This window comes from Suncus etruscus, chromosome 7 (genome assembly GCF_024139225.1).
Source record: "Suncus etruscus isolate mSunEtr1 chromosome 7, mSunEtr1.pri.cur, whole genome shotgun sequence".
NCBI classification, from domain to species: Eukaryota; Metazoa; Chordata; class Mammalia; order Eulipotyphla; family Soricidae; genus Suncus; species Suncus etruscus.
In genome coordinates this window covers 81,224,519-81,249,983 of record NC_064854.1, presented here as the reverse complement: position 1 = coordinate 81,249,983, position 25,465 = coordinate 81,224,519, and the positions used below count along the sequence as shown (strand labels likewise).

Here is a 25,465-nt window from a genome sequence, read left to right as displayed (position 1 = left end):
CACTGGCAGAGTGAGAAGATCGGTCCCTTTCGCCATGAATGTCCCTCCCTCATCTGGCGTGGCTTAGGCCCGGCCCAGAAGAGCTGCGACACCAGGATATTACTTTTATCTTTACTGGCAAGACCCCACCCATTCCTGGGAGGGGTCTTGGAAAGGTTAGATAAGACCTTTGACCCAGGGGATTGAGGCCTTTTGCCAGGATGGAGGTTGGAGGAGATATGGATGAAAGAAGTAAGATGCAAGGCTAGCTAAGAATGGCAAATGCTTAAATAGGTTTATGATATAGGCCACACAGATGTTAGCCAGGGCAATAAAGATGTTGTCTCTCATGAAGCCTGTCTGAGTAAGTCTGATTCCTGCCGTGACCACCTGAAGATAATGACCTGCCAGTTAACGGGGGATGGAGCCACGTGGCTGGGGCCTAAGGACAAGGGCCTCCATCTCCATCCAAGCCCATCCTAAAGGCTGTAAGTCTACATCTGGCGCTCCAAACTCTGACCTGAATCCTAGACCCAATAAAACAGCGAATATGGTGAGATTTCTGCTTTTCTGTTTTATTTTGACTTTTTTCGATGGACTGAGCCCAAAACCCTGCGCCACATGGAACCATATTCAAAGATGGCCGTGACCCCTTCTGGGACAAAAATATCAGCAAAACAGGGGAGTTGAAAACTTGTATCACTCCCATTCGTGACTCTGGGTCTCCTCAGATACGGATGGAGGGCCTTTATTGGAAAAGGTTCAGAAAGAAAAGCTTCTACAAGTGGACTGATTTTCTAAGAATGACCTTCAGCTTGAATTTGGACTTTGACTTTGAAAATTTCGAACTGGACTTTTAGTTTGAATCACTTTGAATTCTTAGTATGTAGACACAAGGCCAAAGCGGCAAAAAGCTACACTTCCAAATTCTGCCCACTTGCAGAGATGGCAGCTGTAGCCAGCATCACTCTTCAGCAATTCAGGCTGATTTCACTGTGGCTGGCAGCAGGGCAGGGCAGAGAAGCAGGTGAGCACCCTAGCTGCAGAAAACAAGCTTCTACTTGCAGCAGAGGCAGCTGCAGGCCCAGGATCCCATAAAGGTGAAGCCACGTGGAAGCGGCAAAAGCGGAAGCCTGGGACCCACCCTCCACATCAGGAGAATAAAATGGCTCAAGTTAACCCAGCTGCAACCCCATGGAAGAAAGCCACATTGTGAGAGCAGCATGAGACAAGATCAACGTCTGGACATTTGGTTTCAGGTGAAGGAATTTCACAATAGGTGTTGGTAATGGGAAAAAATAGGTAGTAGTGTAAAAAGTTTTTAAAAAGATGAGTAATACAGCTTAGCCCATTTAAAGATCTGATTTCTAACCGGCTGCATCTTTGTCTTAATTAAGTCATTTTCTTTATTAATTAAATGGGCTTTATTGTTTTCCATAGTTAATGTATACATTGGTATAATGATCTACTGTATATTTTAATGTATTGAGCCTGTTTTTAAACTGTATGTTCTGCATTTTTTGTTGTAGTACTTGTGTTTAGGGAAGGTTTATAGGAACAAATATTTCCCCCCAAAATAGTTTATATAGTATTTTAAGGTATAGGAATAAGAAAGTTCCACAATAGTACTTGGTAAAAAGCATTAAGAGAATTTTAAGTTACAGGTGTATGGTATATTTTGCAGAAATGTTGTTTATGAAAAGGGATGGTACATTAAGTTTCACTTTATTACATTGTTGCTATGGAAATATTACCCGCCTTTTGCTAAAGGTGGGGTCAGGATTACAAAAGCTTCATTTATATTTTAGAGAAGGGGAAGATGTGACTCCACCTCGGATATTACTTGTATCTTTACCTGCAAGATCCCACCCATTCGTGGGAGGGGTCTTGGAAAGGTTAGATAAGGCCTTTGACCCAGGGGATTGAGGTCTTTTGCCAGGATGGAGACTGGAGGAGATATGGATAAAAGAAGTAAGATGCAGTGCTAGTTAAGAATGGCAAATGCGGGCCGGAGAGATAGCACAGCGGCGTTTGCCTTGCAAGCAACCGATCCAGGACCAAAGGTGGTTGGTTCGAATCCCGGTGTCCCATATGGTCCCCCGTGCCTGCCAGGAGCTATTTCTGAGCAGTCAGCCAGGAGTAACCCCTGAGCACCGCCGGGTATGGCCCAAAAACCAAAAAAAAAAAAATAAATAAAAAAAAAGAATGGCAAATGCTTAAATAGGTTTATGATATAGGCCACATAGACGTTGGCCAGGACAATAAAGATGTAATCTCTCATGAAGCCTGTCTGAGTGAGTCTGATTCGACCACCTGAAGACAATGACCTGCTGGTTAATGGAGGCTGGAGCCACGTGGCTGGGGCCTAAAGACAAGGGCCTCCATCTCCATCCAAGCCCATCCTAAGGGCTGTAAGTCTACAACTGAGAACTATTACAACAATGCAAATGAATGCATGAAGTAGAAAGCCCATCTCGAGTACAGGCTGGGAACAGGGTGGTGAGTAGGGAAATTTTGGATATTGCTGGTGGGAATGTTGCACCGGTGAAGTGGGAATGTTGCCCTGGTGAACGGAGGTGTCCTTTACATGACTTAAACCCAACTACAATCAAATTTTAATCAAGGTGTTTAAATAAATATATTAAAGAAGAAAAAATATGTAACAATATTTTAAATAAAGAATTTATAAAAAATAAAGAAATAAAAAGACAAAGAAATAGAAGTAAGCAAATTGTTATTTAATTGAGAACGTGGGCTTTAAGAGCAACCAAGGCACAATTTAAATTGAAGTACTTACACATGTATTTTATAAAGAAAACACTCCTGCTCATGATTTTTTGCACATATTGGTAGTTGTATTCAGATTGGGATAGTATACATTTAAAAAATACCCTGGTTTTGGTGGACCAGAAATCACTCTTTTGTGACTCTAGAGATCTCAAACATCAGAGGTCCTGATACTATACTACATGTACAGGAGAAACACCCAAGAGAGAGCAAACTTGAGTCCTTCTAGGGGTGATATCTTAACAAAGAACCAAGGGTGAGCCCTGAGAACAGTCAGGTGAAACCTAAAATGAAATAAATAAATAAGTACATTTTTTAAAATTTAATCTCAAAGATAAAAATTATATTATTTCTTATATGTAAAAATTTATTTGATAAAAATACTTACATAATTGGATATTTTTTGTTTATCCAGATTATCTGATGGAAATTTTAATAAGCAATGGCATTCAATTCAATTATAGTTTACTATAGTCATAATGGTTTTTTAAATTTATTGTCTTTTCTAATCATAGTTGAAAGATAATGAAGAAAATCAAATATATTTATAAAATTTCAATTTTAATATGATAGAAAAAATATAAGAAAAATTAGACACAATACAGGTGTTCAGTGACTACCTTACTTGCACGTGTCCCTGGTTCATTCCTGGTACCAAATGGTCACCTGAGAAATCTCTGGGCACAGAGCTTGGGAGAGCCTCCAAACAACTCAAGACAATGGCCCGCAATAATATTAATAATAGCTAAAGAAGCACAGGAATTCCTATTGAATACGGTTTTACTTTATACTAGGTTATAAAAAAGTCAGCACTGAAAGGGGTAATTATCAGGAGGCAGAAGAAATTTCAGAGTTATCCTGGATGAAAATTTTTCCAGTAAAAAAAATGCTATTGAAGTTCTGTTATGAAGAAAGAGGAAAGTATGCAGCTAGCGATAGGGAAAAAAGATTGCAAGGAAAATGACATACATGATTAGAATCTATAATATATTTTATATCTTCATTTAATTAATTTATGATTTTAGGTCTATGCCTAGATTAGCTATTTCCTCTAATAAGGGCTTTGAAATCCTAATCTGCCCAAGGACAGAAGGACAATGGATGAACCATTGAGTAAAACCAGAAGTTCAATCTACGACTCATTTTAGTTACTGGAAATATTTTTTGGTCTCTTATTCCTTGAATGGGATATCTCTGTAGTTTATATCAGAAAGAGGCTTCTTTCTGATCATCTGTTTTCATGAATTTAATTTTCTTACTTTTAGCATGGCTTTATTTTTCAATAAAATTTCTGGTGAATACCTCTTACAAGGGTGAATACTAGGTTTAGGAGTCAACACTTGAAAATTTTTGTTATTACTGGGGCACTTTTGGTCAAAGTAGTAGTCATAGTGATTGAAACAGCCATAAAACATTGGATGTTTTTAAAGCTGAGTCAAGAATATTTATTGACAGTTTGAAGGTAGAAGGTGCAAAGAGAAGTCAAGGATAACAACTAATGTTATTATAAGTAAGCAGAAGCTAAAAATTGGGAGATTCAAATTCGAAGAACATAAAAAGTTTATTTTTAGATATGAATATGAGAATTGTCTATTAGATATCCATGTATAGAAGCCAAGTAGACACTTACATAAATTGGAAGTGGTTTAGAGGTTTGGCAAGAGGTTGAGGTACTTGCCTTGTACATGATGAACCTTGGTTCTATCCCTGGCACTGTATATGGTCCTCAAGTACTGCCAGGAGAAATCCCTAAATTGAAAGCCAGGCATTATTGGATATGACATAATCCCTCCCCCACTAAAATAATACAATGATTTCATAGAGATCAATTTGAGCTCAATTTGAAGAAAAGTCAGCAAGTATTTGCTATATACAATTCTGAACCTGTATTAAATCATTAAATAAATTTATATAGATAAAGATGATCAGATGTACCTAAATATTACTATGAAAGATTTGTAATTTTACTTTAGTCAAAAATAAAAATTATTTAATTAAAAAAAGATATAGATGATCAAACACCCATGGAGCTAAATATGGAATACTTCAATTAATATTGTATAAACAATTAGCCATATACCAAAGTAAATATAATTGCTAATTATAATAAAATTTAAGGAAATACTAACTTTTAACTTCATCATGGAGAGTGCAATATGTTACATGAAGTACCACTGAGAAGTCAAGGATATATGGAGTAATAATAGACCATGATATTTGTTATTATGAGAATCTGACATTACAGTAAAACAATGATATGATTTGGTAATGAGATGGAAATATAAAAAACGTATATTAAAATATATTAAAGTATATTAAAATGTGTAAAAGTAAAGTGATTATAGACATTAATATAAAAAAGTTAACAAATTTCAGATACTAAAGAGAAAAACAGTAAAACTTAGCAGAATAGCCTCAAATGTGATGTTTTGTTGACAGTAAGTATTTTTAAATAAGGTGAGAGAATTATAATGTTTTTTACTTTTATCCAGTTTTTTTTTTTTTTTGGATTTTTGGGTCACACCCATTTGATGCTCAGGGTTTACTATTGGCTAAGCGCTCAGAAATTGCCCCTGGCTTGGGGGACCATATGGGATGCCGGGAGATCAAACCACAGGGGATCGAACCACAGTGGATCGAACTGCGGTCTTTCCTTGCCTAACACTTGCAAGGCAACCTTACCTCTTGCACCACCTCTCTGGCCCCACTTTTACCCAGTTTAATCTTTACTCTGGCAGCCTAGAATAATATTTCCCTATTTATTATTCAGGCACTATAATTTTCCTATTTAGTCTTTTACACTTAATAATGCATTTTAGTTGTCATTTCTGCTTGTATTTTCTCATTTCTATAATAATCCTCTTTTCAGTTTTATTGGCTATTTCATTGTTACTTTAAACTTATTAAACATGCTCAACAATTCCTCTCTAAAGTTCTTATCAGTGTGGTTATGTATCTGGTTATTACTGGTTGAATATTCATGGCTACAGGCTTCACTCATTGAGTGTAATGATGCTCTATACTTCTTTCTTATTGTGACTTTTTTCACAGAAAAGAGCAAAAAAAGTGTTTCTTTTCAATTAACATTTTGCATCACACAGGCCTGTCAGTTGTTTGAGGAAACTAGCTGGGTATCTCTCTCTTCCTTCTCTATTTAAGCAACCTCAATTTTGTTGTAAAAACTTATTGTTTAGGTTTTCATATATTTGTGTTAAGATAGATTTCAATGTCTTTGGCCCTGCCATCTTTCCGCCCATAATTTTGTTCTTACCACCACAATGAATTTTGCTTATTGTCTGAATTGATGACTAGATTTAAAGTGTTAATACATTATTCCAGTAATGTAAAGAAGTGAAGTATTCCTTCACAAAGGAAGCAAAATGGTGACTCCTGAATGCAACTTCCTATCATGGTTGAAGCATAATAATGAGTTCATAGGACCTGGGGCAGGCAGAGTTGAGCTAATGTATTTTAATTTTAACTTTTGATCCTTTGATTTTGATTAATAAATTAGGCGATTTATTAAAAGCATTCATTTTTTTTCGATATTGGACCTAAATTAGTATTAGGTGATAACATTAAATTGAATTAATAGAGGACAAAATTTGGTTAATGAACATTTCAAATATTTTGGTAGTAGGAAGGACTAAGTTATAGCTAAACTAGTTTTCATATAAGTATGATTTAATATCAGTTATTGAATATGTTATATTAATTACTAAATAATATATTATTTAAATTCACACTGGCTGAAAAAATTAAAAATTAGAATACACTACCAATGAAAAATAAATAAGGAATGATCAAATGATTAAAAGTGAATTGACTGAGAACTTTGTTAACCTCTGAATTAAACATTAAATAGCAACTTTATATTTATTTTATGAAGTTAGTTATCTACTCCAAAGATGAGCTAAGATAAACTATGAGAAATTATAAATTTCAAACAAATTTAAGGAAAAAAAGTTTTAAGTTATTAAGAATTTATAAATATTTGATTTATTTCAAAAGGAAAATGAACATAAGGAACATTATGAAAAATATCATCTGCTTATCAAGGTTTGCAGAGCTACTGATGTTTTTTAAAAATATCAACAAAGTGATAATTAAAGTTCATGTACTTTTCTCATTCTTACTATATCAAAATAATGGCTGCATAATAAGATGTCTGGCACTTATTGAATACATAAAGTGCTTTATATACATTATTACATATCAGAAATGTGTTATTATTTAATTTTAAAACCTTTTAAGAATGACCCATTTCTTTTGAAATTAGTGCACGAGAAAAGTGAATAATTTATTAATTTTTGTGGAATGTTTTTATGAATATTGTTCATCAACTTAGGCACAGTTCCAAGAATAATATTTCACCACATAATTCTCACAAATGTTATACCAAATTTTAATTTTAAGTGGCATGCAGTCATTGTGTGTAGGTATATTTTCTTCAAGAGACACACTGAGGTTTTTAGGAGTCATTTCTGGCAGAGGTCAGGGGACTGTATATGATACCAGAAACTGAACCAGTTTGCTTTATTTAAATAAGTATTTTAACTACTGTATGTATTATCACTCCAGCTGAAGACAGTTTCTTTATGTGCTTTTATCATTAAAAAAGAAAACAAACAATAGGTAGAACAGTTTTGTAGTAATAATAATTATACTATAATCATGCAATGAGAAAATACTTGTTTAGGAAGTATAGACATGCTTTAAATTATTAAGCAGTTATTTGAAATAGAAAGTTTCCATTTTCTAGCATTATAATAAAATTTAGCTCATCATATTTTAAAATAATATCTCTTCTTTTGAGATCTACTCTTAAAACTTATAGGATTGTGTAGACAGCATCCAGAGATCTATACCTGTGTAATTAATTCTCCTCTTAACTAAATAGATTTGGGGTGGACATATTTTCTCAGGATTCACTTAGAAATTGTCTTCAAATGTAGTATAATTTGAGAATTTATAGCTCATTTCTTCACTTTTTTTGTTTAACTACAACAGTACCTTAGAAAAATACAGCAGTTAGGGCACCTAAGTTATACTTACCCAAACTGGGTTCAAACTCTTGTACTCTTTATGGCCTCCCAAGTCACATCAGGAGTGATTCTGGAACATAAAACTAAAAGTAAACCCTGACAACTATCAGGTATTGTACAAAAACTGTAACAAAATAAAATGAAATAAAGATTAGAAAAGAAACATAAATACAACAGGCGCCCATATACTGCTGCTAGAATGTGACAAAATAAAAAACATCTGGCAGTGCAAAAGAGAAGAATAAAATATTAAAATTGAAACAAAGCGATAGCACAGTGCTAGAGTGTTTGCCTTGCACAGAGCTGATCCCAGAAGAAAAGGTGTTTGATCCCCGGCATCCCATATGGTTCTCCTCACCAGGAGCAATATCTGAGAACATAGCTAAGAGTAACCCCTGAGTGTTACTGGGTGTGTCCCCCAAAATACAAAAACAAAACAAATAAAAAACCAAATAAAGAAAAGAAATAAAAAAATACTTAAGAAGTAATTGGAAATAGAATGAAACCTACAGAAATGACCCTGATAGTTTTCTATTTCCTGATGAACAAGTCCTTTTCCATGACCAAATATGAGCATGTCTCTAATAAACATATTTATTTCTGGGGCTGGACCGATAGCAAAGTGGTAGGGCATTTACCTTGCACGTGCCAACCCAGGATGGACCTTGTTTCAAATCCCAGTATTCCATATGATCCCCTGAGCCTGCCAGGAGAGATTTCTGAGCACAGAGCCAGGAAAAACTCCTGAGGGCCGCTGGGTGTGCCCACCCCCCCAAAAATAAAGAAAAGAAAGAAAAGAAACAGAAGAAAGACATTTATTTCTTACAACATATTTTTCAAAGACAGACTTAGATTTTTTTTTTGCCAACAAAAAAGGTCATTGATTGGCACAACATGACTTGTTTTACTTTCCTGGCTTTAAAATCTCTTGTAGCTAGCCAATCATATATTTTACTTCAAGATTATTACAGATTGTATTTTGTTTTTATAGCATTCAATTATGAGGTCATTGAAAATAAATAAAAAATTAAAAGATACTATGGATATTGAGCTGAATATCTTGAATCTCATTTACACAATATTTTATAAAGCATCAAAATTTATATTATTGTGAAAATATTTTCATTAACTTTTGGGTTCATGTAAAGAGACATGTTGTCTAAATATTTTAAAGAAAATTGACCTTCCTATCTTATTTCCCTAATCTTTTGATTTAATTAATGCTTTATGCTTTGATTGTCTTTATTTGTTGTGGAGCAGGAACAAATTCCAAGAACACTGATACTTTCAAAATCTCTTTCTGATTTCACCCATCTTTTATGGCATTTCTTATCAAATCTTCCTTTCAGCATTATTGGTCAATTAGAACATAAAAACACTATTTCTACAGAACCATTAAAATTTTGTTTTATTTGTCTGTTTTGGGATCACACTTGGTGGTGCACAGTGTTACCTTTTTGCCTTTCCTTTCAGGGATCACTCTTGGTTGTACTCTGAGGAACACGTGGCAGGTGGTAAGGATTGAACCTGGATTCACTAGTGTTAGAAAAGCACCCTACTTGCTGTAATGTCACTCTACACTAAAGCTGAGAAAAGCCATAGTCAGGAGTAGAAACATTTCAGTCAGATTGCTGCTCAATCTGTCTCTCTTTTTTTTAAATAATAGTAATAATAATATCTTTATTTAAAGCACAATGGTTGCAAACATGTTTGTAGTTGAATTTTGGTCATAAAATATACACACCCCTTCACCAGTGCAATCTTCCTGTCACCAATGCCCCATTCTCTCTACTCCCCTACCCCACCCTGTCTTTGAGACAGGAATTTTATTTCTCTCGCTACCATTTTTATGATAGTTATTAGTGTAGTTATTTCTATATCTGCACTCACTATGCTTTGTAGTAAGCTTCAGCTTGTGGGCTGGTCCTTCCAGCTCTAATTTCTATTGTCTCTGAGTATTATTGCTATACTTTTATTTCTCTTATGTCCCACAAATGAGTGAGACTATTCTGTGTCTATATCTCTCCCTATGAGTCATTTCACTCAGCATAATAGTTCCCATGTCCAACCATGTAAATTTTGATTTTGGGGGGGGGCCACACCCAGTGACGTTCACGAGTTTCTCCTGGCTATGCACTCAGACATCACTCTTGGGGGGATCTTTTGGGACGCCAGGGGATCAAACTGCAATTCAAGCTAGGTTAGTGAGTACAAAGAAAATGCCCTATCACTTGCGCACTGCTCTGGCCCCATGATAAATTATTTTTAACAGCTGCATAGCATTTCGTTATTATATATGTGTGTATGTATGTATATATACATATATGTATGTGTATATATGTACACATATGTGTATATGTATATATACATACATACACATATATATATTTATGCTAGGTTAGTGAGTACAAGGAAAATGCCCTACCACTTGCGACACTGCTCTGGCCCCATAATAAATTATTTTTAACAGCTGCATAGCATTTTGTTTAGTTTACCTAGCCACTCGTCTGTACATGGTATCTGTTGTCGAGTTTCTGGGTTGTTGCACAGATTCTGGATAATATAGAGTTGCAAAGAACATAGACATGCAGAGGGCAGTTTTTAATTGTGTTTTGTGTTCCTAAGGTATATCCCTAGGAGTGGATCATATGGGAGCTCAATTTTCAGGTTTTTGAGGAATATTTATATAGTTTTTCAGAAAGTCTAGACTAGAAGGCATTCCCATTAGCAATAAATAAAATTTCCTTTCTCTCCATATCCCTGCAAGAACTAATTGCTCTTGTTCTTTGTGACGTGTGACAGTATCTGTGGCATGAGGTGATAACTCATTGTTGTTTTGATTTGCATCTCACAGATGATTAATGATGTGGAACATTTTTATCCCTTTTGACTATCTGTATTTTTTCTCTGCCCCAATTATTGAAGGGTTACATTATTTTCTTGTTATTTTTTGTCAGTACTTTGTAAATCTTATATATTAGCATATTTTATGATGTTAATGGATGGATATTTTCTCCCATTCTTTAGGTGGCTTTTGTGTCTTAGTCACTATTTCCTTTGTGGTGCAGAAGATACTCAGCTTAATGTAGCCCCAGTTTTTTAATCTATGCTTCCTATTGTTTGGACAGCAGTATTTCCTCCTTGAACATGCCTTTAGTCTCAATGTTTTACCTACATTTTCTTCTTTATAGCTTATGATTCTGGGTCAGATACCAAGGTCTTTTATCTATTTTGATTTGACCTTTGTGCATTGTATTATATGGAAGTACAAGTTCACTTTTTTACATGTGGCTGAGCAGTTGTCCCAATACCACTTGTTGAAGATGCTTTCCTTACTCAATTTTGTGTTTATTGTCCTTTTGGTCAAAGATTAATTAATTGCATGTCTGGAGAAAATTCTCTGGAAATTAAAGTCTATTCCATTGATCTGATTATTTTTCTGTATTCTTATACCATGTTGTTTTAATGACTATTGCTTCGTAGTACAATCAAAAGTTTAGGAAAGTGATGCCACCCATCTTATTTTATCTAAGGGTTCCTTTAGATAATCATTGGTGTTTTGAATTTCAGGGGTATTTGATCCATTTTTTATATATATTTTATTTAAACACCTTGATTACATACATGATTGTGTTTGGGTTTCAGTCATGTAAAGAATACCACCCATCACCAGTACAACACTCCCATCACCAATGTCCCAAATCTTCCTCCTCCCCACCCAACCCCCGCCTGTACTCTAGACAGGCTTTCTATAACCCTCATACATTCTCATTATTAGGACAGTTCAAAATGTAATTATTTCTCTAACTAACCTCATCCCTGTTTGTGGTGAGCTTCATGAGGTGAGCTGTAACTTCCAGCTCTCCTCTCTTTTGTCTTTGAAAATTATTATTGCAAGAATGTCTTTCATTTTTCTTAAAACCCATAGATGAGTGAGACCATTCTGCATTTTTCTCTCTCTCTGACTTATTTCACTCAGCATAACATGGGTGTTCTTAGAAGAATTGCATTAAATCTGTACAATGCTTTTAGGTATATTTTCATGTTAATTATTTTCATCTTCCCAATCCATGAATAAGGTATGTGTCACCATTTCCTTATTTCCTCTTTTACTTATTTTTTAATTCTTACATTTTTTCAGAAATTATAGATTTTCTTGCAATTTTGTTTCTCATTTCTCCTTCTTTTGGACTACTTGTACCTTTGGGCAAGTTCACTTGTGAACATTTCCACCAAATGGATTTTCAAACGTGAAAATAAAATACAAAAATTAAAAATTCAAATATATGGGTGACCCCATGTACTAATAAAAACATAGAGGAGAATATAATAAATTTTGTCATGATTTTGCTTCAGAACATATTGGTGTAGCTGTAATACATGTGATTTATCCAGATATTATTAAAATTTAACAATAGCCAACTAGACATATACAAGCCAAACCCAAGAGTATTTCAATTTAATTGAAATGAACTGTGTGAGACTGGAAAGATACTACAGCAGGAAAGCACAGCTGAACTAGTTTACAGCCACAGTGAATCCTTGAGACCTTGCCAAGAGAGTCCCTCCATGCCTGGGGCAAGGAGTGAGCTTGAGCACAGCCAAATGAGTCCTCAAAACAACCCCACCCAAAAACTAAAGGACAGAAAAAAGTAATAAAGAAAATCCAATTGGTTTTTGAATAATCACATATTTATCGGTTTCTACCCTAGACTTACATAGTTATCAGAACTGGACTTATTTTCCTCATATTCAATTAAGTAAGTCTTATGAAAATTTACTCTCACTTAACATTTTTCAATATACCTAAAAATGCCAATGAATGATTAAAATATAGCTTTTCAAATGGTTAAAAATATAGCTATGCTCATCTGATTTTTAAAACAGCAGTTACAAAACTGGAAATCTAAAATATACACAACAAAAATGTTAAATAAGTAATTATATAAATTATTTAGAATGTTTTGGTTCTATTGTTTATATATTTTTCTTTAGTAAATAGTGTATTTCGTTTTGAACAAGATTAGAAATGATCTTTTTTATTTGTTTATTTTGTTTTTTTTTTGGGGGGGGACACACCTGGTGATACACAGGGGTTACTCCTGGCTATGCGCTCAGAAATCACTCTTGGCTTGGGAGACCATATGGGATGCTGGCAGATCAAACCGTGGTCCATCCTAGGTTAGCATATGCAAGGCAAATGCCCAATTGCTTGTGCCACCACTCCAGCCCCTAGAATTAATTTTTTTTGATAAAATTTACTTTTAAGGTCAAAGCTCAAACTTTCCCACTGATACTTCCTCAAACAAAAACATCAAGGAGACCTTTAGAGACCAGGCTCTTCAAAATTAGTAAGGCATGGCAAGAAGCTAAGCTCAAAATTTCGAGGAAAATACAGGCCTACAAGAACAAACTGGTTATTTCAGGAGCTGCAGTTTTAGATAAGTTGTGTTTAAATCATTAAAAATAAACAAACAAAAAAGTTTGCTTTTTCAAGGCCCTCTTCTCCCTTAAACACATTATTATCTCTCCCCTCACATCAAAGCAAATATCTTTCTATAAACTACTATGTTGTTTTACTTTTAAAAAAAGGAGAAAAGGGAGATTATACACAGAAACTAAGCAAGGTTTTTCAATAATACAAAATCAAATGAAAAATAAGGATGGTGAAGGTGATTATAATAAATCTATTTAGGCTTCAAGAATAGAGATAATCTACATTTGATTCTAAATTTTTGCTGTCCTAAAGATAAAATTTACAATAGGACAGAGAATGGGTCCTTCCGGGTTATTCTGGTAATTTGGCACACATTGAAGATATACCACAAACCCATGGAAATGTCAGGATATTTTTAATAAATAAATAGATGCATAATACTTGAAATAATTACAGACTAATAACTTATAACTTCCACTTAATGTCCGCTTAGGTGATTGAAAAAATACTGTGTTGTGGTGATTATTTATTGGTTAAACTGAAGTTCTATTTTTCTTTTTCATATTGTCTGTGACTGTTTCCCACTGGTATCATCAACTAGGTCTCTCAGGTGAGATAAATGGTGCAAAGCCTTTTGAAGTCACTTAGTAATAGGAATCACACTTCCTTTCCATTGTAATTGAGAAAAATCATCTTCCAAACTTGCTTAATTTCTTTGTTTTGCTTTGTGGTCTTATTCTGAATAAAACTTTCTTGAAAAGCTTGAAGATTAGATAACATTTTTTTCAGGGTTTCAACAGGACCTTGGTGACCTTTAGAATAAACCTTCTTGCTTAAATCTCCCACCTTCCCTATGGTCCCCCCCCTTCCCGACCCAGGAGAGATTTCTTAGCCTATAGCCAAAAGTAACCCCTGATTATTATCATGTAAAAAATTTTCAATGGAACATTAGCAAAATTTCCCCTTGAAGTCTGAAGACTATCATTAGAGTTAACAGGAACAGGAGATTTTAAAGTAACAGGAATGTTTTCCCATGATCTTTCTGCATCCAGTTTATTTAAGGAGCAATGATTGTCCTCCTTTTTCACAGGTTTTGGTGGTTCTTCAGTACAAGGTTCTATATTTTTCTTGGCTTTTAGGATAAGCAATTTGATTCTGTCACCACTGAATGGCTCTTTGGATTGCCTTGGGAAAAGTGGGTTCTCACATTGACACTTATTTTGAACATAATCACATTCATATTTGTTAATTAATTCTTGATTGTTACTCAAGGAATTTGAGGGTTTAAAGGAATCTTCAAAGCAATCTAATTTATTTGTAAATTGAGATGTTCTTTGTGCCTAGTAACTGTCTAGGGGAATTTTGATCTCCTAAATATTCTTTCACTATTTGTATCAGGTAATAAGTCTTCATTGTGGAGCAAGACTGGGTATTTGAAATCAGGTAGACTAATAATAGCTAAGATTTGGAATCAAACTAGGTGTCCAAAAACAGATTAGTGGATCATGAAGATTGATACATAGAAATAATGGAACACTTCATAGCTATGAGGAATGATGCGATCATGCAATTTGTGGCAACATAGATGGAACTGGAAGATGTTATGTTAAATTAAATAAGCCAGAAGTAGTATAAGTAAAATAAAGGAATTATATCACTTATATGTGATATTTAGAATAACTTGATGACCAAATACATTTTAAATGGGAGTTGTTTTATGAATCCTTGGTCCAGAGTATAGTGAGTAGAAGGAGAGAAATTTAGTAGAGAAGTGGGGGCTGGAGTGATAGCCCAGAAGTAGGGCATTTGCCTTTCACGGGGCTGAGCCTGGATGGACTTGGATTCAATTCCCAAAAACCCATATTGTCCTGCAATTTTGTTAGAGGGAGAAACTGGCAAAGACAGGCCATGAGGCATAAAGCAGATTGACTCCTAAGACTCCTCCTGTATATTGCACAAAGAGTTAGAAACACTGTGCCTGGGCCAGTCTCAGTTATTTTACAACTGATGCTTGAACAGTGACACAGGATCCAGACACCCAAGATGACCCCAACAATGGTGGGTGGCCTGACCCTCTCTGATGGATAATCACCCTGGTGGTCTCCTCATACTGTATGTGTCCTCTTTCACTGGATCATCAGTGCACATGATCCCTGTTCTGAGTGGCTTGATGTTGCTCTGGTCCATGTACCTGCGTTTCTCACTCTGGACTGTACGTGCCAGGCTACCTAGTTATTCTCCTGCACACATGCCACACAAGAAGATAAATTCCTACCCTTATGATGAGTTACCAATTAAAAGTCCTCTAAGGGCTGATATTGTTTACTACTGGAACTAAACTAGAGAGATCCAAGTCTCCCAAGGATGATGAATCGGCTAACATCTCTGCAGACTCAGAGTCTGAAAACGGCTCAACCAGAGATACCCCGGTGACTCAAGCACTGAGTCAGGTGAACACACTGGTGCTTACAATTCAAGTCCTAGGCATTGTCCAGTGGTTCAGTATCCATAATGGTTATGAATTCATCAACAAAAATGACTCTAAAGAAGCTATTTTTGTTCACTAGACAGCTATTTAGAGGAACAATCCCAAGAACCTTCTATGTAGTGATGGAGATGGGGAGACTGTCTATCTTGATGTCATAAAACGAGAGGGATCCTTTCATATATATATGTACATATACATATATATAGTACATATATATATACTACAATGTATAATGTACTACAATCTGGGGACTTGAGGGACAATGTAATTGTGCACGTGTTTTGTTTTATTTTTCTTTAATGTTTTTTGGCTGAAAGTTCAAAATTAAGGTGTCAGCAAGGGAATTTCTTCTTAGAATTCTGTTTATTGGTGATTTTCTTCCCACTGTAACTTCACCTTGTCCTCTTTCTTTACATATTTGTTTTAATAAAAAAAATAAAATAAAAGCACCTTACAACTCAAAAAAAGGGAAGTTTTATTAACTCAGTGCTTCTCAAATAGTCAGGCACACCCCCCCATGGGGGGGGCGCATTTGCCCTCAGCAAATACTGTCATAACAAGCTAAGCCCCGTGTTTATGTCTCTGTGATGTCTGTGGAGCTGAGAGTTGCTGTGTCCTGCTTCAAACCCCGATTCGAAAAGCTATGCATTGCAAAATGAGCTCATTGTAGCCATTAATCCAGACATCACCTCTGATTAAAAAATCAGCTCAAATTATTTTATATATTTATGTCTTGCAGGTTAAAGTTTTTTAAATAAAGATACTATTTACAGTCGCATAGGGATGCGAAAAATGTTTTCTTTTTCCAAGGGGTGCATGACAGAAAATAATTGAGAAGCACTGTATTAATTGCATAAGACCATGTCCAAAATCCTCTCTGTTGAAGCACTAACTTTACAGTGTGATGGTACAGGACTTGCACAGGACTTGCAAATTTAGATAATAAATTGTTTTAAGGACCTGAAAATAAAGGAGAGGGATCCAGAAGCTGTTAATGTATATGGACTTGTCAGAATACCATTGAATGGTAGAAAATATACTCCCATTCAATATAGGTTCTGTCGTTGCATCCCCCAACTTCACTCAGCTGCTCCTCCACCTATGGTGACATAAGTCTCCTCAGCTGGGACAAAAGCAAAAAGAAGGGGAGAGAGCTGAAGAACCTGCATAGCATCCCAGACATTAATATCTACCATCTTTCCTCTACCAGAGGTACTTTTTGCCAGGACCTCAGCCCTCCCAACATGCAGAAGCTTATCAAGGTCACTGATGAAGTACAAGGCAAAAAGAAAGCTTCATTGGTGGGGAACCAGCAGTAGGCAGAGGATCGTGTCCCCCTACCCAAATTTCAGCTCAGGAACTGAAGGTTTTTATGTCCCAGATGACCCAAGCAGTCAAACACAAAAGAAGGTAGAAATGGGATTTCTAAAACCAGTCAAAACTTAAATGGGAAGTTGTTTACAGAGCCTCCTGAACCTGGATTATCTTCAAAAAATTAACTTAATTTTAAGTTAATCTCTTGACCATATTTGCATCGGTCACTATATTACTGGTTAAACTCTGTATGAATTTTATTAGTGACTGTTGTGTTCTAAGCCCCACTGCAAAAAAAAAATATCTTAACTTTAAGGGTTTAATATTTGTTTGCAAAATTCTGGGGAAATGCAGAATGTTAGAGTTTTAAAAGTTCTCATCTATCCTAATAAAAATGTTTCCCAATTACTATGATGTTTGATTGTGTATACTATGTAGCAACTTACTTTCAAATTATGTGCAAAAATGTTCTAAGCATTTTGTCCACAGAAGTCGATGGAGAAAAACTTCTATACTATATGCTTTCAATACAGTGCTCATTATAAGAATTTTTAGAAAACTAATTTTTAAACTGTATTTATATCTGCAGAAATATTCTTATGATTTTGTTTAATGAACTTTATAGAAATGATTTCATGTGTTCTTGACGGGTATTACTGTTTTCAGTATAATGATGTTTAAGATTTTTCAAATTAAGTGTATCTGCAGAAAGGTTCTAAGTTAATGTTCAGAAAAGTCTATGAAAGAAATTTGCGATATGTATAAGGTATTAAAATATGTAAAGTAGGATTGTTTTGAAAATGATGTATACAATTTAAACTTTAATGCCTTGAGTTGTGATCTGGGGTTGCAACCTCTGGCAAAGAAAAGTAGAACAAAAGTTTGGTAACTTTTTCCTCATTTTCTTTTTGTTTTGTTTTAAACAGAAAGGGTGGAAGTGCAAGTAAGACTAGCTAAAAACGCTGAACAAAGGTGTTCCCACAACTTCCTCTTCCCTGTAACCTTTCTTTTGGAATGTAAAAGTGCAGCTAGATTACAGGACATTCCCCCACCTTGACTGATTTGGTTTTGGATAACAAAGAGAGAGGAGTTTGGATTTTGGTGGGTGCAGAGGGAACACATGGCAGAGAGATGCCATGAAGCCAAAAAGCAAGATGACTCCGATGACTCTTTCCTAATTGGTTGGTATTTTTCTCTGTCATTACCCACCTCATTAACCCGTCAGCCTAAGGGATTAGAAACAGAGCCTGAGGTAGTCTCATCAACTTGTGGATTTTTATTTTATAGAGAAGGTGAAACACAAATTTGAAAGAACGAGGGACTGGTGATGTTAAAGCTAATCAAAACTGGCCTGGACCTGGGTTGGGGTCAGGGGTTGGAGATGGCCAAGCCCGGGAGGCCAGGTCAGGGATGCCCAAGGTCCGAGGAAAGCCCATCACTCAATTGAGGGGACACAAACCTTAGAGGATGCAATAACATGTAGGTTTATTCTTTTTCCAGGATCCTGGCGTGCCACCACAAGGTGGGAATTCGGTCTGCAGTGAGACCCGGAGAATCCAAATTCACAAACATTTAAGGAAAATCATATGATAATGAACATACAGGTCAAAGCATTTCATAGGTTTATACAGTTTGAATCATCAATGATTTTTTATAGAAAAGGTGCAATTTTCTTTCTGTTCACCCCCTTCATGACATCATTTATCCCCAACTCCGAGGCTGATGGCATGCAGAGATATAGGTTGAACCCTTTAGGTGGTCGCCTAATCTACAGGGTGGAGAACCCATTCTCTTGAAACCCAAAGTTAAAAGGCTACACCCCAAAATCAATAGTCACCTCTTTTCCAGAATCAACAGTGACAAGGGGTCTTAAGTGTATTGGTAGTGTCAAAAGAATACAGGACTTAATATACAAGCCAGAGTCAACAATAATGGAATCAAAAAACTCAAACATTAATAATTGAAACTTAAAATTGGCCTTCTATACTGGCAGGCTGGGGGATAAGAGTTGTGGTATGTGGTACACTCTGGAACATTGGTAGAGGGAGATCGACACTGGTGATGAAATTGACTCTGGTTCATTGTATGTCTGTAACCCAATTTGAAGGACTTTGTAAATAAAAATTGTTTCAAGAAAATAAAATAAGATATAATAAGACACAATAAAGTCTTGTTTTTAAAAAATGCAATAAATTTATAAAACCAAAAAACAAAAAATTATATTTAGTGCCTTTAATAAGCTGAATGTAAATCAAAACAATATATATAATTTACTTTATACTTGTTTAAATATAATTAATATCAAGGTAAAATATAGAATAATTAGTATCCTTGTACATGGAAAAGTAAAATGATACAAGCAATATGAAAGCCTTGTGAAGCTCATAAAATTTAAGTACAACTGGCATATAATCCAGCTATCCTAATTCTGGGCATGTATATATAATATATATTATATTTATAATATATATATCAGTATTGAAAAGAATATCTATCTGAGATGTGTTTGATTCTCATTTTTTGCCTAATTTTTCTAAATATTCTCACTATTAATTGTAAAGAAAATAAAATAAGTTGTGCTCACAAATATTGAGTAGATAAAGAAACTGAGAAATATAACCAATGTAGTCAGAAATCTACATTTTTGCATGAATTGAACTTAAAGGTTACAGTCTAAATGAGAGAAGTCCATCATGCTTTTCCACCCTAATTAAAACATGCATTAATGTAGAATCAACAATATTCTTTTTTTTTTTTTTTTGGTTTTTGGGCCACACCCTGTGACGCTCAGGGGTTACTCCTGGCTATGCGCTCAGAAGTTGCTCCTGGCTTCTTGGGGGACCATATGGGATGCCGGGGGATCGAACCGCGGTCCGTCCTAGGCTAGCGCAGCAAGGCAGGCACCTTACCTCCAGCGCCACCGCCCGGCCCCAAGAATCAACAATATTCTTAAATAATTATCTTTCTGCATGATTCCACATACAGAAGTATTAATAAATATGTAATTTTGATGGTACTCAGGGAATGAGTACTTATTGTCAGAAATATTTGGAGAATCATCAATTAAGTATTTCTCTGGATTATTAAAGTGAATTGAGATTAGTCGATTAAAATTTTTAGAATCTACTCTACTATCTATACACAAAGTACTAAATATATACTAATTAAATATACACAAAAAGTGCTAGATATACAGATATCTATATATCAATCATAATATATAAAATTATAGCTAGTAAAACTTTAATAAAGAGATGAAACTCATGTTAAATGATTTGACAATAATAAAAATTAATTACTAAAGAAAACCCTAAATATGTTTGCAATAACCTAAGTTCATACAAAAATCTGTTAAAAATTGAGTACAAGGGCTGAAAAGATAGCGTGGAGGTTGGGTGTTTGCCTTGCATGCAGAAGAATGGTGGTTTGAATACTGGCATCTCATATGATCCCTTAAGTCTACCAGAAGCGATTTCTGAATGTAGGGCCATGAGTAACCCCTGAGCGCTGCCAAATGTGACCCCACCCAAATTTTTTAAAATTGAGTTCAATGTATTAATTGTATATTTATTGTCATCTTAGGAAATAAAGATTAAATTTTATAAAATATTTTTCAGTTTTATTTGTTCATTTTTCTACTTTATTTATCTGAAATGCTTAATAATTTCAAGTTATTGATTCCATATTGCAATTTTGTTAGATATTTTATTAGAATCTGTGATCCATTTAGCTGTATCTATGCCATGCCAGTAAATTAGTAGTTGAGGTCTAGCCTATGATAGCAATTTATCTCGTGGTTTAATAAATACACTCAAAGTCATCGAGCCCAAACAGTGGAACTAGCTGACTTCTGCTGCATCTCTGAAGCACTGCAGACACGTGCTTGCTTTGGCCCTGCACTTGATCCTCTGCTACATTCTTCCCTGCAAGCTCGTCTTCTTTGGAGGTGAGTCTTCCCACCCACAAAGGGTGGAGTCAGGGGAGTGTAGCAGCTCTGCTTCATTTCATAGCTGCACACATCATCTAGCCAATGAGTACCACCACAACACGTAGAAAAACCCACAATACAAGCATGAAAATGGGGAAACAATGCAGGCCAACATCAGGCATAGAGAATGAAGTTGGCGATTCTGATGACCAACCACCTAGTTAGTCTCTCACATATAGAGTTTAGAGAAGAAATATGGAGGATGTTCACAGAACTCATAGAAAGCATAGATTGAGTTGAACAGAACACTTATAAGAATCAAGAAGATATGAAGATAAAAATCAGAAAACTCCAAACTGAAAGAACAAGTCTAAAAAACTCAGTAGATTAATTGAAAATTTCAATGAAAAGCCTCTCCAACAAGGTAACAACAGCTGAAGATCTAATCAGTGAGCTGGAAGATAAGATGCATAACAATTCAATACAGCAGAAGGAATTGGAAAAAAGCTTTAAACCAAATAATCAGACAATTGAAAAATTACTCAAGGAATGTAAACAAATGAAAATAAAAGTATTTGATAAGCTCAACAGAAACAACTAAAGAATCATTGGAGTCCCAGAGACCCCGGAAAAAATCAACAGTGAAGGACATCATTATAGAGAAACTACCAGAGCTAAAATATACATGTGACCAAATTCTGCACACCTGAGAAGTACTGGTTAAAAGAGACCCAACGAAAAGCACCCCAAGACACATCCTCATCACAATGACAAATTCCACAGATAAGGACAAAATACTGAAAGCAGCAAGATCAAAATGGGAAATTGCATGCAAGTGAGAATTCTTAAGATTTACGGCAGACCTGTCACAAGAAATATTCAAGGCCAGTAGGCAGTGGTTTGACATAGTGACAAAACTCAACGAAATAAATGCTTCTCCTAGAATACTGCACCCAGCAAGACTCACTTTCATTTTTGAAGAAAGTATAGATAGCTTCACAGATAAACAACAGTTCAGAAACTTTGCACACTCAAAAACAGCCTTAAATAAAAAACTTAAAGGTCTACTTTAAGACAAGACTGACCAACAGATACACCAAACTTTTACACAAAGATGGTACTAAATCCCATGACAATTATCTTTGTCAATGTCAGTGGACTAAATGCACCTGTTAAGAGATTAAGAGTGGCTAAATGGATCAAAAAACTGCATCCAGCCTTCTGCTCTCTACAAGAAACGCATCTAAATAGTCAGAACAAACATAAACTCAAAATCAAAGGCTGGAGGAAAATAATCCAAGATAACAACACCCTTAAAAAGCTGGAATGATCATAGTAATATAGATGACACAAACTTTACGTTGTAAGAGACAAAGATGGAGATTTTGTACTATCAAGGGATATGTACGACAGGAAGAAATTACACTCCTAAACATATATGCACTCAATGAGGGACCAGCAAAATGTTTAATACAATTGTTGACAAATCTGAATAATGATATCAGTAACAACACAATAATTGTGGGAAACTTCAATACTGTCCTCTCAACCCTTGATAGGTCAGCAAGACTAAAACCTAACAAAAATTTACTAGCTCTGAAAAGAGAAAAGAAAGAGAGTAGGTTATATATATATATAGCACTCCATCCCCAGAAACCTGGATATATGTTATTCTCCAATGCACAGAGGTCATTCTCCAGGGTAGTCCACACGCTTGCCAATATAACATATCTCCATGAAGTCAAGAAAGATAGAAATCGTGCAGACTACCTTCACTGATCAGAAGACTCTGAAATTAGATGTGAACAACAAAGGGACACAGAAGAAAAACTTTAACACCTGGAAATTAGACATCTTACTACTGAAAAACTAGTGGATCAAAGATGAAATCAAAGAAATCAAAGAGGAAATCAAAATATTCTTGAAAATAAATGACAATAAATACACAGTTTATAATAATTTATGGCACAGCAAAAGTGATACTGAGAGGAAAACTTATAGCTTTGCAAGCACACATCAGGGAGAAAGAAGGGGCCTACATGAGTAGCTCAATGACACAGATATAAAATTGGAAAATGATCAACAAATACTAAAGATAGATAGGCAGAAGGAAATAACAAAGCTTAGAGCAGAAACCAATGGGGTGGAAATCCAGAAAACAATCCAAAAGATCAGGTAAAGCAAAAGTTGGTTCTTTGAAGAAATAAGTTTGAAAAAAAACAGTGACAACACTCAGGAAAAATTGAAAAAGTGAAACTTGATAAAAACATATTAGAAATGAAAAGTGGTATTCTAGCAGCCCGGGGGGTGAGAGTGGGTGATATGGGATGCACAATGGGAATGGAGGTGGAGGGAGGGCAAGTTTGGTGATGGTAATTCCCCTGATTCAATGTTAATATATACCTAAAAATACTACTGTGAAAGATATGTAAGCCAATATGGTCAAAATAAAAATTATAAAAAACAGAAATGAAAAGTGGGAGATCACTACTGATATTGCAGAAATTCAAAGGGTAATCAGAGACTACTTTGAGAAACTCTATGCCATGAAAATGAGAACCTGGGAGAAATGGACAAATTCTTGGACTCTTATAACCTTCCACAATTAAATAAATTTGAGATAGCATATGCAAACAAGTCTCATCACTATTGAGGAAATTAAAATGATCAAAAATCTTCCCCTACTCAAAAGCCCAGGCCCAGATGGGCTCACTAATGAATTTCTTCAAACCATTTAAGAGGAAATTATACCAATTATTTTAAAGCTCTTTCATAAAATCAAAAAAAAAACCAGGAACACATTTAAATAGTTTCTATTAAGCTAGCATCACATTGATACCAAACTGGACAGAGATGCTTCCAAAAAATAAAATTACAGACCAATATCTCTGATGTACACTGATGCAAGGATGCTCAACAAAATTCTGGCAAATAGAATTTAATGAATCATTAAAAAGTCATCCAACATGACCAAGTAGGTTTTATCCCAGGAATGCAAGAATGGTTTAACATCCATAAATTAATCAATATAATACACCATATCAAAAATAAAATAAAAATTATAGAATTTATAGAAATTATAGAATCACAAAAGCATTTGTTAAGGTTCAACACCTATTCATGATAAAAAAAAATACCCTCATCAAGATGGAAATGAAAGGAACTTTTCTCATTATAGTCAAGTCCATCTACCACAAAAAAAAAAGGAAAATATATTATCAATGTAGATAAACTAAAAGCCTTTCCCCTAAAATCTGGTACAAGAAAAGGCTGTGTTCTCTCACCACTTCAACATAGTGCTGGAAGTTCTTGCCTTACCAATTAGGCAAGAAAGAGATATTAAGGGCATCCACATAGGTAAGGAAGAAATCAAGCTCTCACTCTTTGCAGATGACATAATAATATATTTAGAAAACCCTAAATACTCTGCAAAAAAGTTTATAGGAACCAGAGATTCATATAGCAAATTGTCAGGCTACAAAATAAACACACAAAAGTCAATGGCCTTCTTATACACTAATAAAGATAGAGAAGTGGACATTAAATAAATAATCCCATTCACATTAGTGCCCACAAACTCAAATATCTTGGGGTCAACTTAAGTAAAGAGGTGAAAGATCTATAAAAAGAAAACTACAAAAATATGTTTCAAGAAATAAGAGTGGACACAAGGAAATGGATACATATGAACTGCTCATGGATTGGCAGGAATAAAATCATGAAAATGGCAATACTCCCCAAAGCATTGCATAGATTTAATGCAATCTCTCTAAAAAAAAAAATACCCATGACATTTTTTAAAGAAGTGGTCCACACACTCCTGAAATTCATTTGGAACAACTGGAAATTAAGTTGCCAAATGATCAAGCCATACAACTCCTAAGGTTGAAACTTAGGAACACAATTATACTATAAAGATGCTCTCTGCATGACTATGTTCATTGCAGTGCTTTTTATATTAGTCAGAATATGTTAACAACCCAGATGCCCTAGAACAGATGAGTGGCTAAAGAATCTGTGGTACATATACACAAAGCAATACTATGCAAACCTTGGAAAAGTGAAGACATAAATTTTTCCTATATATGATGGAATGGAAACTTTTAAGCTGAGTGACATAAATTAGTAGTTGAAAAATAGATACAGAAAATATCATTGACATAGAATATTTTACCTACGTGTTATTCTATATACAATATTTTGCAGCATATAAGACGAATCCCTACTTTTTCTGTTAAAGTATAGTGTTAGGGCTATATTTGCCATGTAAGACTACCTCTCCTATAAACCACACCAAATGGAAATTAAAAAAAATGTAAGAGTAAAAGAATAGTACCTAAAAAGATATATGTTTTAATATGTTTAATATATGTTTAATAAAACTAGACTTTGGAATGCCAGCAATCATTTTACATTTTTCATTTGTAGTGAGTGACTATGATTTTTTGGGTTGTTTTTTTTTTCCCACACTCGTTTGATGCTCAGGG

The 25,465-nt window shown here is 34.9% G+C and overlaps 1 protein-coding gene and 1 pseudogene across 1 annotated transcript in view; one reads left to right on the top strand and one right to left on the bottom strand.

The window, feature by feature from the left end:
• Positions 1-25,465, top strand: part of HCRTR2 (hypocretin receptor 2) — a 153,614-nt gene that overhangs the window by 43,511 nt on the left and 84,638 nt on the right. The window lies entirely within an intron of this gene.
• LOC126013603 (lung adenoma susceptibility protein 2-like) lies at positions 13,808-18,486 on the bottom strand (annotated as a pseudogene).